The sequence below is a fragment of the Caretta caretta genome, chromosome 9, assembly GCF_965140235.1.
Source record: "Caretta caretta isolate rCarCar2 chromosome 9, rCarCar1.hap1, whole genome shotgun sequence".
In the NCBI taxonomy this organism is placed as follows: domain Eukaryota; kingdom Metazoa; phylum Chordata; order Testudines; family Cheloniidae; genus Caretta; species Caretta caretta.
This window is the reverse complement of record NC_134214.1, coordinates 36,561,007-36,578,801: the sequence shown is the minus strand read 5'-3', so window position 1 is coordinate 36,578,801 and position 17,795 is coordinate 36,561,007. Positions and strand designations below refer to the sequence as shown.

Sequence of the window (17,795 nt, the reverse complement as noted above, 5' to 3'; positions counted from 1 at the left end):
GTGAGTAGAGACATAGGTGCAAGGTAGTGAGTGTTGCCGTGGGAGAAAAGAATGCCTTGCTTCCTTGAGCAGCTGTGCAATGACCTGCTGCAAAGAGCTTATAGAAGTTTTCACTGGCATTCAGTAACATCCATCCTGTCTCTTATAAATTGGCCGGCTTCTCAGCATGACATGAAGCCTGTGTGGCTTAGAAGGCCATAGATATTTTCATCTGGATAGGACCTTGATGGGACAGATGGTATCAGAAAAAAGGAAGGCAGAGGCTTTAATAAGCTCTGCCGGGCAGTGATTATAGATCTAGGCTTTAAAACAGATGTTTCTGTTTTTTGGCATTGATCAAACGCATTCAGGGAGTGAGGAGAAATGAAAGCACTAATGGAATCTAAAATGAGATGAAATACATGGTCACACATTCTCATTTTCCCTCTTATAAAATTGTTACCATATATAATGCATGAAAGGGTGATCTGGAACACTATCACCATCCACATGGAATAACTGCTGCCTTTTCACAGATGACTGATTAAAGATTCGAAACCAGAATGACTTTAATTGAATGGGCTAAATTGTACCCAGTCTATTTCTATATGTGACCTACAAAGACTTACTTAGTTAAAAAGTGCCCCCCGAAAAACCCAAAGCAAATTAATATAGACATATTAACTAAGGAAACTACTGAGGGATGCAGGGATGTAACATGTCTTGTATCAGCATTTGAGATGTAATTGGAGGTTGAACAGTTTGATATTTTATTCACGTCACACACTGATTGTTGCCTCCTGTGATTTGAGGCTGGCCTGCTGGGACACACCTGTCTTGTCCACGGAGGGGGCTAGTTTTGATGGTTCACACTTGGGACCTGCTAGAAGTAGAGGGCTACAAGGCAGAGAATGGCTCCTTGACAGAGTGTAACTGTTTTCAAAAGATTCTTTAAATTCTTATACCATGGTCGGGGCAGGGTGTATGGGGGAAGAAGGAGGAAGGCACAGAGAATATCATTGTCTGAACACAGCTGCTTGCTTCCTTCACAGTGCAGACTAATGGGATCTCACTATTTGTGCTCAATCTCTGGTGCCCTGACTCCCTTTTCACCTCTGGCAACAATTGCAGGTGTTGGTGATTACTTTTAAAGCTCTCAATAGTCTGGGGCCATGAACCTAAATTTTTCAGAGCAACTAGTGATTTTGAGCACCTTGATATTTAGGTGACCAATAGGGCAAACTTTTAAAAGGTCTGATTTTTACAGGGAGGGTGCTCTGCATTTTCTGAAAATCTGGCCCCTTTAAGGTGCATCAAATTGGGCACCCAAAATTAGGGCTGGCTACAAGATAAAAGTTATGTTTCATTACAAAAAATGTGAGTTTTTGAAATGTGTATTTGTTCTGCAGCAGAACAAAACCAACACCTTTCAGAATTATGTTGTCAAAAACACGAGAGAGAGAGAGAGAGAGAGAGACACCCGCTCCAGAATAGCTAATAACCCTGTGGTTAGGGCTCTCCTGTGGGATATAGAAAACCCACATCCTAGTCAGTCTCTCTCTGGGGCCCAATAGAACAGCTCCAATAGGAGAGAGAGAGGCTGACTCAAAGCCAGGACTTGAACCTAGGTTTCCCACATCCCAGGTGAATGCCCTAATCACTGAGCTATTGGGTAAAGAGTCAATTGCTTTCTCTTTATTCCCCCAACCCTCCTCATCCTCAGACCATTGAAACTGACACAGTTCCATGAAAGTTTCACTTTCAACAAATTGCTATTTTCCGACCCAAAATATTTCACAGAAGAATTCCCGACCAACTCTACCCAAAACCAACAGACTTGTTTAAACGTAGAGGTTGTCTACACTGCACTGCAGTTTGGACTATGTGGGTATGAATAACAGTGTGCACCAAAGTGTAAATGTGAGGCAGTGTGGGTTTTTGGCTGGGGGAATGTTCCTTTCACACAGCATCCAGCATTAGTGCCATAAAGGAGGGATTGCAGGGAACAGTGCAAGGACCCTGGATAGGCCCATGATCCATGCAGGTTTTAAGGGCCGAAGCCTCTGGCAGTTCTGTGGGAATAAGCCCTGTCATTCCTCTTCCCTACCCTGCATGGGAGGATTCCTTTTCAGGGAAAGTCCCCAACAACGTGACCCCAGATGCTTAGACTACTGGAAACAGGTAGCATTCTCACCTATTCTGAAGAAAACACATGCACTGGCTAGAGTCCAAGCTTACTCCCTTCCCGGGGTTTGCCTTCATTAATAGAACAACAAAACAACCTGCAACTCAAACTTTCTCTCAAGATTAGCTGTTACTAGGGTCTCCCAATTCTGGACAGTAGCTAATAAGATCCGCCAGATTTGACTTCAGAATGAGTCAGCAAAAATAACTTATGGGGGCTTCAAGGACAAGAAAAATAATCTTTGTTGGATGCAGGACTGTAGAACTGAGGCTTCAACATCAGGGAACTAGAGTTGTGTCCTGATAGCTCTCTCCTGCCCTGGACAGATCTCAGCTCAGAAGAAAATCTCATCCTTTATGGTATATATCTTCAGTTAATGAGAGTTAAAAAAGATTGATGCCCAATCCAACTTTTATAGAAGCCAAGCTTTTCACTGACTTCAGCTGGGGTTAGAAAGCACATACTAGCCTCTGAAGAATAAAAGGGAAATATAAAATGAATACTCACCCGCTGGAAGAGAGAAGCAGCAGACACTTACAAAATGGCTACGTTAGGGCTGCAGCTGCTTGCCTTTGCCAAGTATAAATGGCAAGCTGCAGAAATGCATATTGAGAGAAAGCTTCTATAAACATAGGTAAATGTGACAGACAAGAGAGGCAACAGGGAACAGGCAGTTATAAAGGAAGGACTTTCAAGGGAAGGGAGTTGTGTCTGGTATATTACTACTATATTAGCTTATTACTGGTGCTTTTTACTGAATCATTTGTCTGTGTTTGGACGCATAGTACTGTACTGGCTCTTCTCACTAAACATCCTATAATGTAGAGCTAATAAAAATCAGTTAAGCATCAAGCAAGAGGTTATATTTACAAATGGAGCTGAATTTGATCTTTGTCAAAGTTAGGGGGATATAGATGTGGTGTTTTGTTTTGGACTCTCTGGAAAAGAGCCCTGAGCTACAATATTCACTCTGGGCTTGGTCCACACTTCCTGACATGAAGCTGAATTCAATTCTGTAACTCAGCCCTATTTTGTAATTGTTATTTAAAGTGCCTTCAGGGGACAAAATAAACTCCCAGGGTCTGATTCTGGCCCCTCAGACTCTATACATTGCTTCAGTGGTATACAAGCGCCATAAAGGGGCCACAACTGTCTGGTGGAGAATTCCCCTGGCACAGTAGCTGTGTGGGGCCACCATACGTAGCCCTGCTCTGCTCCACTGGCAGGTTGTGGTGTAGGGCTACGAATGGAAGGGAAAGTCTCCGTAGTGCTACAGAGATTCTGGGCTGTAGAACAGTCCCCGAGGCAATCTGATGAAGACTTCTGTAAATTAGACCATACTGTAAGCCAGTGGTGGGCAACCTGTGGCCCCATCAGGGTAATTCGCTGGCGGGCCACGAGGCTGTTTGTTTACATTGACCGTCCATAGGCCTGGCCGCCTGCAGCTCCCAGTGGCCACAGTTTGCCGTTGCCAGCACGACCCTGTAGACAGTCAGTGTAAACAAAGGGTCTCACAGCCCTGACGGGTTGCCCACCACTGCTCTAAGCACTACTTTAATTTATGCAGGGGGTTGCATTGATCTGCACCTCCTTAATCTGTTCCCAAGTCTTTTATTCTTCATTTCGGAGTAAGAATAATTTGTAATGCATTCACTTTGGGAAATGGATAAACACAGCTCACAGGGGGGAGACTGGCTGTAACGCTTGGGCAGGCTGAATTTCAATCATCACGCAATGCATCTGACTCACTCTCTGAGAGAACCTTTTACCAGTGATTGTGGATTTCCATATTCATGGCCCAACATTCTCATTTATAACAGGACAGGCTTCTCTGGGAAAATTCAGATGAAAGTTTTCATATTAAAAATTCCTTTGTGGTTCTGTAGCACTTTGTATCTCAGGCTCTCAAGGCTTTTTACACATGTTGGACCTGATTCTGATCTTGCTCGTGTGGGGTTAAATGATCCTTTGGACTTCAGTGGAATCGGTCCTGAGCTACATTGGTTTAAATGAAAGAACAGGTTAAGGACTATTTAGAAAAGCTAGACATGCACAAGTCCATGGGTCCAGATGTAATGCATCCGAGGGTGCTGAGGGAATTGATGAGCCATTGGCCGTTATCTTTGAAAACTCATGGCGATTGGGGGAGGTTCCAGACAATTGGAAAAAGGCAAATATAGTGCCCATCTTTAAAAAAGGGAAGAAGGAGAACCCAGGGAACTACAGCCTCACCTCAGTCCCTGGAAAAATAATGGAGCAGGTCCTCAAGGAAACCATTTTGAAGCACTTGGAAGAGAGGAAGGTGATCAGGAACAGTCAACATGGATTCACCAAGGTCAAATCATGCCTGACCAACCTGATTGCCTTCTATGATGAGATAACTGGCTCTGAGGATATGGGGAAAGCAGTAGATGTGCTATATCTGGACTTTAGCAAAGCTTTTGATACAGTCTTCCACAGTATTCTTGCCAGCAAGTTAAAAAAGTATGAATTGGATGAATGGACTATAAGGTGGATAGAAAGCTGGCTAGATTGTCGGTCTCAACGGGTAGTGATCAATAGCTCAATGTTTAGTTGGCAGCCAGTATCAAGGGGAGTGCCCCAGGGGTCGGTCCTGGGCTTGGTTTTGTTCAACATCTTTATTAATGATCTGGATGATGGGATGGATTGCACCCTCAGCAAGTCTGCAGATGACACTAAGCTGGGGGGAGAGGCAGATACACTGGAGGGTAGGAATAGGATCCAGAGTGACCTAGACAAATTGGAGGATTGGGCCAAAAGAAAACTGATGAGGTTCAACAAGGACAAATGCAGAGTCCTGCACTTAGGATGGAAAAATCCCATGCACTGCAACACAGGGCTGTCCTTACCCATACGCAAAGCACGCAGCTGCGTAGGGCAACAGGCAAATTTCCTGGTGCCCTGCACAGCTGCGTGCTGCTCCAGCCCCTGCTCCGGTTCTTCCCAATGGCCCTGCCCCAGCTTCGCCCCACCCATTCCCCGCCCCAACCCCACCTCTTCCCGCCCCTGCTCTGCCCCAACCCCACCCCCACTCCCCATAGGACTGCAGCCAGGCTGGACCCTGCACTCACCGCATGGTAAGTGGAGCAACCCGGCCCCAGCCTGTTCCGCTCCCCTGACTCCCAGCCCTGCTGCTGGTGAGTGCTGGGGGGCGGCTCCTCCCTCCCCCCAAGCCTGGGAGCTAGGGGAGCAGAGCAGCCTGGGGCCCCAGGTGTCCACGGGCGGGAGGGGGGGCTATGTGGGGCCCCAGGTCTCTGAGGGATGGTGGGAGGGATTGGCCCCAGGCTGCCTTGGGGGACGGGGGCTGGCCACTTCCTGTGGGAAGTGGAGTGACCTGGCCCCAACCTGCTCCATTCCCCTGCCTCCCAGGCTTGGGGGGAGGGGAGAACCGCCCCCCAGCACTCGCCCGCGGCACAGCTGGGAGCTAGGGGAGCGCAGCAGACTGGGGCCGGGTCACTCCACTTCCCAGAGGAAGTGGCCAGCCCCTGTCCCCCACGGAGGCCTGGGGCGGGGCCCACACAGCATCCCCTGCTCCCACTGACGGAGGCCTGGGGCCACCCCCCCCAACTCCTCCCTGTGGAGGCCTGGGGGGCTGCGCTGGGCACCAAAATAGCCAGGGACAGCCCTGCCGCTACAGGCTGGAGACCAACTGGCTAAGCAGCAGTTCTGCAGAAAAGGACCTGGGGATTACAGTGGATGAGAAATCTGATATGAGTCAGCAGTGCCCTTGTTGCCAATGTAACTGGGGGAATAGTCCCGCTCTTGTGGGGAACTTTCCTGGCTTCTGCACTACCCCGGTGAAGTGGGCTAGCGAAAGGATCTGAGTCCTCGCTCCCACTTCCTTTACCCAGTGGCCTCCCTGACCTTGAGGACTCCCCTTCCACTCTCCTGTCTGGCAGAGTCCTCGTAATCCCAACAAGGCTGGGCCCAGGATTCCTGGGGGGCTCGATCCCCAACCCTGCTGTGGTCACCTAGGACAGGGGCTAGGGTGTCCCCACTCCGGGGTACTCTCTCTGCACTGGGCACTTCTCTGACCCACTGACCATTACATACAAGTTAAAGCAAATGCAAGTTATTTCATCAACAATTATTTTAAAAAGAATAAGGAAAAATGGGAAAGGTTAAAGGAAACACATCAACCTGCTCTGTGGCAGGGAACATCACAAACAGTGTCTCTGGAATTTCAGGGCACATCACAGTCTGTTCCTTGTAGGTCCCAGGCCACCTTCTCAGGCACTGGCTTTGCTGCAGGGATGCTGTGGGTTGGACACTTGCTCTGGTGGTGGCCACACGCTCTCAGGCTCTAAGTGGTAGGACCCTTCTTCCCAGCGTCGCCCCCACCCTGTCGGGGTTACGATCCAAGCCTGGCCTGCAGAGCCTCTTGGCTGAGGCGTCTCCCTGTGCTAGGCCCACTGCCTAGGGTCCCCCTCGCTCTCCCCAGCTGCTCACTGCACCCAGCTCCAGTCTCTGCACTGCTGCTGCTCTGACTCCAGCACCCTGGGCTGCTTTTCTGGCCCCTCTGCCTCTGGTTGCTACAGCTCTGCTCCCGGAACAGGTCTGCTCTGCAGGCTGCTTCTGTGACTCTGCTCCCAGCACTGACCTGCTTCCTGGGCTGCTTTTCTGGCCCCTCTGGCTCTGGGGCTGCAGCTCGGCTCCCAGGACAGGGTCTGCTCTCTCTGGGCTGCTTTTCTGGTCCCTCTGGATCTGGCCCAGCTCTGCTCCCCAGCTCACCTCAGTCCCCTGCTTTCTCCTTAGCTTGGCCCCACTCTGTCTGACCCAGGCAATTCCTGCTCACACGGAGGACAGGACCTCCCTGGCCTCCTGACTCCCTGATTAGCCTGCCCGCCCTGTCATTCAGGCTGACCTGGAGCGTTGACCTCTCCCCATTGTTCCTGGGGGCTGTCAGTCTCAGGGTCCTGATTCCCCATTGACCCTTCCCCCTTTTTCGTACTGGGAGCTAGCAACTAAAACACCCCCACTGAATGTTAGTAAGGGGGCAACAGTCCCCTTACACCAAGAAGGCTAACGGCATATTGGCCTGCACTAGTAGGAGCACTGCCAGCAGATTGAGGGAAGTGTTTATTCCTCTCTATTCAGTACTGGTGAGGCCACATCTGGAATATTGCGTCCAGTTTTGGGCCCCCCACTACAGAAATGATGTGGACAAATTGGAGAGAGTCCAGCAGAGGGTAACAAAAATGATCAGGGGGCTGGGGCACATGACTTATGAGGAGAGGCTGAAGGAACTGGGTTTGTTTAGTCTGCAGAAGAGAAGAGTGAAGGGGGATTTGATAGCAGCCTTCAACTACCTGAAGGGAGGTTCCAAAGAGGATGGAGCTCGGCTGTTCTCAGTGGTGGCAGATGGCAGAACAATGAACAGTGGTCTCAATTTGCTGTGGGGCGGTCTAGGTTGGATATTAGGAAACACTATTTCACTAGGAGGGTGGTGAAGCACTGGAATGGGTTACCTAGGGCGGTGGTGGAATCTCCTTTCTTTGACAGGTTTCAGAGTAACAGCCGTGTTAGTCTGTATTTGCAAAAAGAAAAGGAGTACTTGTGGCACCTTAGAGACTAACCAATTTATTTGAGCATGAAGTGAGCTGTAGCTCACGAAAGCTCATGCTCAAATAAATTGGTTAGTCTCTAAGGTGCCACAAGTACTCCTTTCCTTTCTTTGAGGTTTTTAAGGCCCAGCTTGACAAAGCCCTGGCTGGGATGATTTAGTTGGTGTTGGTCCTGCTTTGATCAGGGGGTTGTACTAGATGACCTCCTGAGGTCTCTTCCAATCCTAATCTTCTATGGAATGAGATCAGGATCAGGACTCATTCATTTCACCTTACAACCCTCTTGTGGGATAGAAGAATTATTATTATATCTAGTACACAGATTGATAAACTGAGGTGCCATTTAATCTCCCTGCACAAGGACACAAAGGGCTTGTCAAAGATGCACAAAGATGCATTAGCCTGCACTAGAGTGGTACAAATTCTAGTGTACACTAACTGGCCTGTGGGAACTCAGCTGGTGCACTAAAAGTTCCCTAGAGTACATTAATGTAGCCTGTTTGAAACAGGACTACACTATTATGCACTAGGGACCTTTTAATGTGCGCCAGAAGGACCTACAGAGGCCAGTTAGTGCATAACACGCTAGACTGCACAAGAATTTACATCTCCCTGGAGCAGGCTAATGCACCATCTAGACCAGAGGTGAGCAAACTACAGCCCGCGGGCCACATCCGGCCCGCGGAACCGTCCTGCCCAGCCCCTGAGCTCCCGGCTGGGGAGGCTAGCCCCTGTCCCCTCCCCTGCTGTTCCCCTGTGCAGATTGCACCAGTCTACCTCCCAGGCTTTCCAATAAGCCTGTCCTGCTGCTCTGAGAGGCATGGTAAGGGGGGGGTGGTGGATAAGGGGTAGGAGGTCCCAGGAGGCAGTCAGGTGACAGGGGCAGTTGGATGGGGCGGAGGTTTGGGGGCGGTCAGGAGACAGGGAGCGGGGGGGTTGGATAGGGGTGCGGTCCTGGGATGGGGGGACAGGGAGTGGGAGTGTGTGGATGGGGGTGGGGTCCTGGGGGAGCAGTTAGCGATGGAGGTCCTGGGGGTAGCGGTCAGGGAACAAGGAGTGTGGGGGGGGTTGAATGGGTCAGGGGTTCTGAGGGGGGTAGTCAGGGAGCGGGAAGTGGGAAAGGGTGGATGGGGGCAGGGGCCAGGCTGTTTGGGGAGGCACAGCCTTCCCTACCCAGTCCTCCATACCGTTTCGCAACCCCAATGTGGCCCTCGGGCCAAAAAGTTTGCCCACCTCTGATCTAGACAGTCCCCCACGGAATCATTGGCAGAACTGGGAATAGAACCCAAGGGTGTGATACTCCTCTCACACTGGAGTACATCAGAATAACTCTGTTCAAGTCAATGGGGTCACACTGGTTTAAAAGCGATGTCAGAAAGGGGAGAAGGTGGCCACTGAAATCTGGACTACAGTCCCATGCTGTAGCCACTTGACAACATTTCCTGTATTGTTATTACAATGCCTTTAATGGAGCTAACTTTCCACTGATGCCAATGGAATGTCAATTAATTTTGGCAGCACAGCAAGTGCATTGGCAGGTAAATAAGAAAGGGGTTAAAATATTTAATCCATGAATGTTCAATGGCAGCCTCTCAACAGTGAGTAACGGAGAAAAGCATCTGCTTCCTATTCAGCCCTTTGAGACGGGTACGTCAAGCCAGATCATTAATAACATTAGAGTCTTAAAGCCCTATCAGCTCTGGCTCAGAACTCATTTAGAAAGATAAAATACATAGAATATCCTTATTATCTTGCGTCCCCTGTGACAGATAGAAAGGATGGAAAGCAGCCCACGGAGAATGCAGAATGTAACAGTATGCTCCAGCCTCAATGCTTTACGACACCCGCCTTCCTGCATGCTCATTTTACATCTAAGGTGCTGACAGTTGGCCTAGGAAGGATTAGAAGCAATCATACTATGTTGCAGTCAGACCAGTTTAGGTTAGTTTTGTTGTCTGAGGCTTCCTCTTGTATATCGTATGCTTCTGCTTTCCCTCTCCTGTCTTCTTCATGGAAGCCAGATCTTTTGAGATTCCACAGTCACCTGGATGAGTGGAAACTCAAATGGCCATTTGACCATACAGCAAAGGACTCTTTGATTCTTTTCTTTGGTCTGACTTTGGTGCTTGTGAAAGGTGCTGGCCTGACTGCTCTGCAGCCTGAAGCCCTCTCTTTACCCAGAGCCCCAAGACAGTAGAAGCAGGGCCCCTAACGCACTCCTCTCAGATGTGCTTCAGTTGTTAGCTGGAGGGAACTATATGTCAGGAGGGAAGGCTGTATTTTTTTCTTACTGTTCCTTTATTGACATTTTTATTACAACTTTCAAGGGAATAAGGCAACTTCGAAGAAGACGTCTCCAGTGGAGGAACCAAGATAAAAGAAAACAAGACTTTGTAGCAGAAGTTGGGCCTGATCCTACTCTCATCAAATTCAGTTGGGCAGGATGAAGGCTTTGGTTTTCAAACTAACGATGCCAGGGACAATTTCAGTGGGATTTTTGCTTGAGTAAAGTCCAAGTGAATAAAGAATATGGTATAGATATTAATGACGTCAGTGCATTGGTGGAGGTGGTGAAAACAACTGATAGGAGTCAAATTATTTTAACATAGGAAATATAGATTAAAAACAGGAATTGTATAGAGAACTAGTAAGTAATTATTACAAGGCAGCGATAACAAACTGCATGACGTGCTCTTACAATCATTCATTAATCCATCTGAAAGAAAGGGATACACAACAAGTGTGGGCAAGGCAGTTCCAAAGGAAAAATCAAAACTAGATCATTATTACTATTTATTAGTTGTATGGTTATAGTGCCCAGAAGCTCAAGCCATGGACTTGGACTGCATTTTGCTAGGTGCTGTACAAACACAGAACAAAAAGACAGTCCGTGCCCCAAAGAGCTTCACCTTCTAATCCAACCTGATTTGTTTCTGTCCCTAGCTAGTTCTTCTAAACATTACAATCGTCCTCTCTTCCACCTCAAAATCCAGCTATTAATACGAAACATGCTTATCTTCTCCATTCTCCAGTTACTGTGTGGAACTCACTGCTACAGGATTGAGAGCTTAGTGAGATTCCAAAAAGGACCGGGCATTTATACAGATAACAAGAATATCGAGTTATCACAGTGAAAATTAAAACAATTAACAATGGTTTTGTAAGGGCATGAGCCAACTTCTAACTAATTGAGGGTTAAGGAGAAACTTTTCCTTCGGGGGAAGGGTTATCCCACAACTGTATACAGCCGGGTTTCTTGCACCTTCCTTGGAAGTTGCCAGTATATGCCAGTATCAGAGGCAAGTTAGAGGACTAGCTAGGCTCTTGGTTTGATCCACTATGGAAATTCCTGTGTCTTATGTTCCTATGCTATTGTTTTTGTTTTTATTGTTTCTCCCCTTGTTTGTTTGCAATCTATCTAGAACATAAAGGTTTTTGAGGCAAGGTCCTTGTCTTATCTATCTGAAAAGCAATTAGCATATCACTGCCATGATATAACTAATTATATAAAATATGTTAAAAGAATGTGAAGATTGCAAAGTCAAGTACTCAAAAGTTAGGAAATGCCAGGATTAAGCTTGCCTGTGCAACCTTAATTCAGCCCCCTTATGCAGATGCCTTTTGATACAGTCTTTAATTACATGATCAAATCCTATTTTTTCCTAAATTCTAAACAGCCTCTGTCTCACCTCTCCTAAAATCTGGCTAAGTTCATGATGGGGTTTCCGCTCCTGTGCAGTTGTGTGGGGCTTGCTGCTTTCTTTCAAATGTGCATTCCTGGGCATTCCCTAGGGCACAAGTGTGCAACAGACGGAGAGGCCCCATAGTATTCTGAGAACTTGAGAGCCAGCCAGGCCTGCAGCTGCTGCCTCACAGCAAGCCAGACATGGCCCTGAATCGCAACATGAGCCACCTCAGGAACCTCCCTCTAGAGGAAGAATGGTCCAATGGTTAGGATGCTCGCCGGAGAGCAGGGTGTTCTGGCCACTGACAGCCTGTATGGCACTGGACAGATCCTCAAGTCTTTCTGTGCCTCGCTTCCTCAGCTGTCAAATGAGGCTGGCCATGCTTTCCATCTCAAGGGAATGTTCTGAGCATATGTTCATCACAGACTGTGAGGCGCTCAGATACTATGGTGTTGAGGACCGTAAAACTACCTAAGATAGATTGCTAGGGGTTCCTCTGGATATAAATCTGGATGGTATTTGACTCCATTGTTTTGCTAGCCCTTGGGAAAAGTCAGGCTTTTTCAGCATCCAGCAGTTCAAAACTATAACAAAATGGTTGTCAAGGGGCCAGAATTTGGCAGGTGAGCAGAGTCGGGGGCAGGGAGGGGTGTTAGGTGAGAAAAAAAAAACAAGGATGTAGTTGGGAATCTGGTTAGACTGTGAGAATGAGACAAGGAAAAAGAGTGAGGGGGCAAAGCAAAGTGTAATCTCAATAGGGCTGGTGAGCTGCCAGATTTTGCAGGCTTTATCCATATGTAATCTTGGAACACACTGAGCTTCACGTGCTACCAATATATCTGGAGTGAACCTCTGTACTGCCTATAGGAATTCCTTTATAATCCTACAGTAATTAATTACCCAAACTTTAACTATTGTACCGGAAGGCAATGCATAAGATTTCTTTGTCACTGAATCATTATTCTTGTGGGAAGTTACTGGAAAATCAAGAAGGCTGATATGGATTTCCTTCTCGTCCAGTGCTTGTGCTCCTGATAGCGTGAGAAGGGCATTTTGAAAAAGACACTGTGCAAGAAGTCTGTGTTGGTGAAATGAAGTGTGAGCCTTAATGATGACCTGATATGCAATCCTACTTACAGTGAGCCAGATTCTGATCCCTTTATTGCAATCCATCCCAAGCAATTGGGCAGATAGTTGCACTGCCCCAGGTGGAGAACAAGGGCTGAATTTTGAATCTCAAAGTTCCTGCTTCTCCCTTGCTCTGCAGGGGAATTAAACTGCACCAAACATTTCCCTTGTGCCAGGGAAGCAGAGCCAAGCTCCACCCACTCCCTCACCCACCTGCATCTAAAAAGTGGGGGATAGGTTTGCTATAGTTTTGTGGTGCTGGATGTTGAAAAAGCCAGGGGTCCAGGCCAAAGTAGGTTAACAAGAAGCTGCTTCAAAAGCTGCCCACATCAATATGCAAAGCATGTGCCATGCCCTGGGTTAAATATAGTTCCTCATTCCTCCCATAGAAATCCATCAATTTTACACATTCCCTCCCCAAAAATCAATCACTCCTCCTCCCCACAAATCCTTCCAGTCCATCCCACAGAGCCAACACCTGTCCATCCACCATGCTCCCATCCCTCAGTACCTCAGCAAGACCCCTCTGGGTAGATTCCTTCCTGATGGCTCTTCCACACATCAGCAATGGTGGTGTGCGGGTTGTCCTGGTCTGTTGACGTTCATGGTGACATGCAAGTCATCCTGCAGTCTCTGGCGGCGCAGTGATTGTATGAAGGGGAGTGGCTCCGTTCAGGTGGTAGTATGAGGAAGGGGTCCTCTTTGGTGTTTGAGCTGGACAGGTTTCCCATGTTGGCTGGAGCGGTCTCTCTCCCCTTGTTTGTGTATGTGTATCTCTCTCTCTCTAGACTGATGAGGGGCAGGGGAGTGAGTCTCTTAAGGCTCTCACCCAGTGCCAGCTCTTCAGACACAGGGCTGGGGCTAGGCAAGCAGAGACTAGAAGAAGAGAGGCTTGCTACAGTAGCTGTAGAATTCCCACTCAGTGCACAGCAGCAGCTTTGCACTGTGTCCTTTCCTCCTCCTCAGGCACTAATGATCCATCTGCCCACCCACACCTGCTGGCACAGATGGGTGTGTGTGCAAAAAAGAGAGTTCCCCTGGCAGCTGTTGCCACAGCAGGAACACTAGTGGGACATGCACAGAGAGGACCGAAGATTTTAACAAGCAGGGTCAGAGTCTGAAGATGCCGGGATGTGTTGTGTAGGGAATCTTGGGGCCCCACTCAGCCTTTTGCTGCAGAAGTAGAATCCAACTATGTATCTATTTTAATCACAACAATCTGTTTGCACTGCTGGCCCCCCCAGCCTGCCTCACATCCAAGCTTGCTAGGTGCAGCATAGAGAAGACATGGCATAAGAAACAGACCCTGTCTCAGAGAGCTGGAATTCTTCTTTAGGGGACCCAAAGATCAGATCTAACAACAATGGGCTCATGTGTGACCTCTTTGACTACCTGCTGCCCCTTCAATGAAAAAGCTGGAGGGTAGATATTAATGTATCTTTGGTCCATTTATTTTATTGGTAATTTTAGTTTTTATCATTGCTGAGAAACAAGCGCTTACTTATTTCAAGTTGAATGCAGTCTCATGATGGTATGTATAGCACTTTGAGTGAAATGACGTTTTCGTGGGAGAGCCAAGGTTGCATTGAGAGCTCTTATGGGGCCTGATCCACAACTAAATGAAGTCAAAGGAAAGAATCATATTGATTTCAGTGGCCTCCAGATCAGACCTGTGTTGAGAATTTGTGCTGTCTGTGTGTTAAAAGTCAAGTTGAACAAGATAAATGCAGAGTTGTCTAGCTCTTTCATTCTCTAAAATAGTGCCACGCAGTCTTACCCAGGCAAAGCTAAACACAACAGTTTCAGAATATGGAACGAAGGTTGACTTAAGGGGGAAAATCTCTCCTCTCCCCTCACATCCTGCCTAAGGCCATGAGCCTGCAATGAGATGGGCACAGGCAGACTCCTACACTCTCACAAAACTTGAATTAAATCAGAGGGATGCCTTCGTAAGACAGCGTGGGACTATCTTAGAGAATGAAAGAGTTAGAAAACTCTGCATTTATCTTGCTTAACTTGACTTTTAACACACAGAGAGTGATCTGTCTGTAGGACTGGGGAGAATTATTTTATCTCATTGCCTTTGGGATAAGAGCATCTCTTGAGAGCTCCCAATACTTCCGAGGGACTGATACAAAGCCTGTTTGAAACAATGGAAAGACTCAGTAACTAACTTCACTGGGCTTTGGATCAGGACCTGTGTGAGAAGCAACATAAGAGTCTGCTCCTTACATGCCCATTGGATGTAATGGGAATTGAGGGAGCTCCACACATCACAGGCAAAAGACAGAGAAAGCTCCTCTAAACTTTTAATTCTCTGCAAGAGATTTGACTTATGTTTCTTGAGACAAAACATATCTAGAGCATGAGCCTAGCAAGACTCTCAGAACGCCAAGCATCTTTTCTCCGAGTATATCTTTTTACTGTCTGCTTGCAAGCTCTGCTTGGCTCCTTTTCATGTCATTGCTCTGAGAAAGGAGCCGAACATCCAGACAGTATTTCCTCACATTTCTACTTCGAAGTCAGCAGAAAACTACAAAGTTTCCTGCTATACTCATGTTAATATGCCGTTCAAGTGCAGTAAACAGAAAATCATTTCACAAAAAAAGAAAGCTGCAGCTTGACTCAGTTGTTTCTTTAATACAGTTTTGGAAGATGGGAAGAGAATGCAGGTCAAGACATTTGTCCAACTAAATTTAATACCAAGCATCTCACAACATTAAGTGGGTCACACTTTACATTAAGTTGCCATTTAGAAATAGTTTATAAAAGATTACTAAGGGACAGATTTTTCAAGGTATTTAGGTGCCTAAATACCATTCAAATCAATGGGAGTTAGGCACCTAAATACCTGAAGAAATATAGCCCTGAATGACTCATAGAGGTAATAAGCAAGTTACACATGAGTAGTATGTGTTGTAGATGGTAAAAACAAGCACCTCATTCAAAGGCTTCATGGTTATAATGGAACCTGTTGACTTGCTGGGCTCTATAACAAGTGAGTAACTATTTATTTAAACATCTACCAATCATTTATTAACTCCTTATAAACTCTTTATTAATGAAACCTTATTAAAGAGGGTAATTATTAGGACTGTCAAGCGATTAAAAAAATTAATCGTGATTAATGGCACTGTTAATAATAGAATACCATTTATTTAAATATTTTGGATGTTTTCCATATTTTCAAATATATTGATTTCAATTTCAACACAGAATACAAAGTGCACAGTGCTCACTTTATATTTATTTTTTATTATAAATATGGGCACTGTAAAAATAAAAGAAATAGTATTTTTCAATTCACTTAATACAAGTACTGTAGTGCAATCTCTTTATCATGAAAGTTGAAGTTACAAATGTATAATTATGTACAAAAAATAACTGCATTCAAAAATAAAACAATGTCAAACTTTAGAGCCTACAAATCCATTCAGTCCTACTTCTTGTTCAGCCAAGCGCTCAGACAAACAAGTTTATTTATGTGTGCAGGAGATAATGCTGACCACTTCTTGTTTACAATGCCACCTGAAAGAACAGGCGTTTGCATGACCGGCATTGTAGCCGGTGTTGCAAGATATTTACATGCCAGATGTGCTAAAGATTCATATGTCCCTTCATGCTTCAACCACCATTCCAGGGGACATGTGTCTATGGTGATGATGGGTTCTGCTCGATAACGATCCAAAGCAGTGCAGACTGACACATGTTCATTTTCATCATCTGAGTCAGATGCCACCAGCACAAGGTTGATTTTCTTTTTTAGTGGTTTGGGTTCTGTAGTTTCTGCATCAGTGTTGCTCTTTTAAGACTTATGAAAGCATGCTCCACACCTCCTCCCTCTCAGATTTTGGAAGGCACGTCAGATTCTTAACCTTGGGTCGAGTGCTGTAGCTATCTTTAGAAATCTCACATTGGTATCTTCTTTGCGTTTTGTCAAGTCTGCAGTGACAGTGTTCTTAAAATGAACAACATGCTGGGTCATCATCCGAGACGGCTATAACATGAAATATATGGCAGAATGCGGGTAAAACAGAGCAGGAGACATACAATTCTCCACCAAGGAGTTCAGTCACAAATTTAATTAACGCATTATTTTTTTAACAAGCATTATCAGCATGGAAGTATGTCCTCTGGAATAGTGGCCAAAGCATGAAAACTGCGATTAATTGTGATTAATTTTTTTAATCAGTTAATTTTTTTGAGTTAATCGTGTGATTTAACGGTGATTAATTGACAGTTCTAGTAATTATTAACTGTACCAACAGCAGCAAAATAGAGTTCAAGGCCAATATTTTCAAAAGTGACTTGGGATTTTGGGTGCCTAATTTGAGACACCTGACTTGGGTTTGATTTTCAAAGGCCAGATGTTGAGCACTTTCTGAAAATCAGAGAGACATCTCAAACTGGACATCCAAAACCAACACTGCCCCAACGTTATTACACTCTTATGAAAATATTGGTCCAGGACCCAGCAAAATAAACTGTTTACCCGGCTATGGCAGGACCCAGCGGATGGTGCTGTTACATTAGTATTACAAGTTGTTTTCTTAGCCTGCAACTGTTGTTCAGTCTTTGAAGCAATACCGTACAGTTGTTAGTTTTGTGTTGTAGTTTTTTGGGGGGCATCTGTGACAAGCAGCAAAGGAGTTTGCTCTCTGCCTTATTCTCTCTGGCTAGAGGCAATTCTTGAAGCAGAATTGCTCCCTGAGAATCAGGCATTGGCTGAAATTCCTGAAAGAGGGGACTGCCTGCATGCTGTTTGTGACAACCTGTGTTGCATGACTGATGTACATAAAGTAAAATAAAAAGCTGCTTTAAGAATATACCCAGCTTCTGCATCACTGATTTCTCTTCCATAGGGAAGCTCACCTCAAAGGCCCCGACATCTGCTGCTGTTTGGCAGAGGGGAGACAATTCCCTACTGCATATATAGTTTTTGGGAAATATACTTCTCACATCCCATCCTGGAAAATGTAAACACAGTAGGATATCAAGTGTATCATATTGTTATAAATACAAATATGTGGAGATATTGATTTCTTGTTTACATTTCATTTGAAAAATGTTGATGTAAATCAGGCAGCAGAGCAGTAGAATATTTCATTACCTTGAGAATATTAGCATTATATACTGCCATGAAGAAAAGGAATGAGAATGTAATGAAAGAAGTATCTAGCTGTAATTAACTTATGGATTGATTGGCTCGTGGCTTGACTGCTTAGCACTAGA

The 17,795-nt window shown here is 46.0% G+C and overlaps 1 protein-coding gene across 1 annotated transcript in view; it reads right to left on the bottom strand.

Annotated features, from left to right (window-relative positions):
* CCDC195 (coiled-coil domain containing 195) overlaps positions 1–2,750 on the bottom strand; it is a 37,414-nt gene extending 34,664 nt beyond the window's left edge. The window contains exon 1 of the transcript XR_012669895.1: positions 2,672–2,750. The gene's annotated coding sequence lies outside the window, so the exon portion shown is untranslated. The remainder of the gene's footprint in view (positions 1–2,671) is intronic.
* Between the last annotated feature and the right edge of the window lie 15,045 nt (positions 2,751–17,795).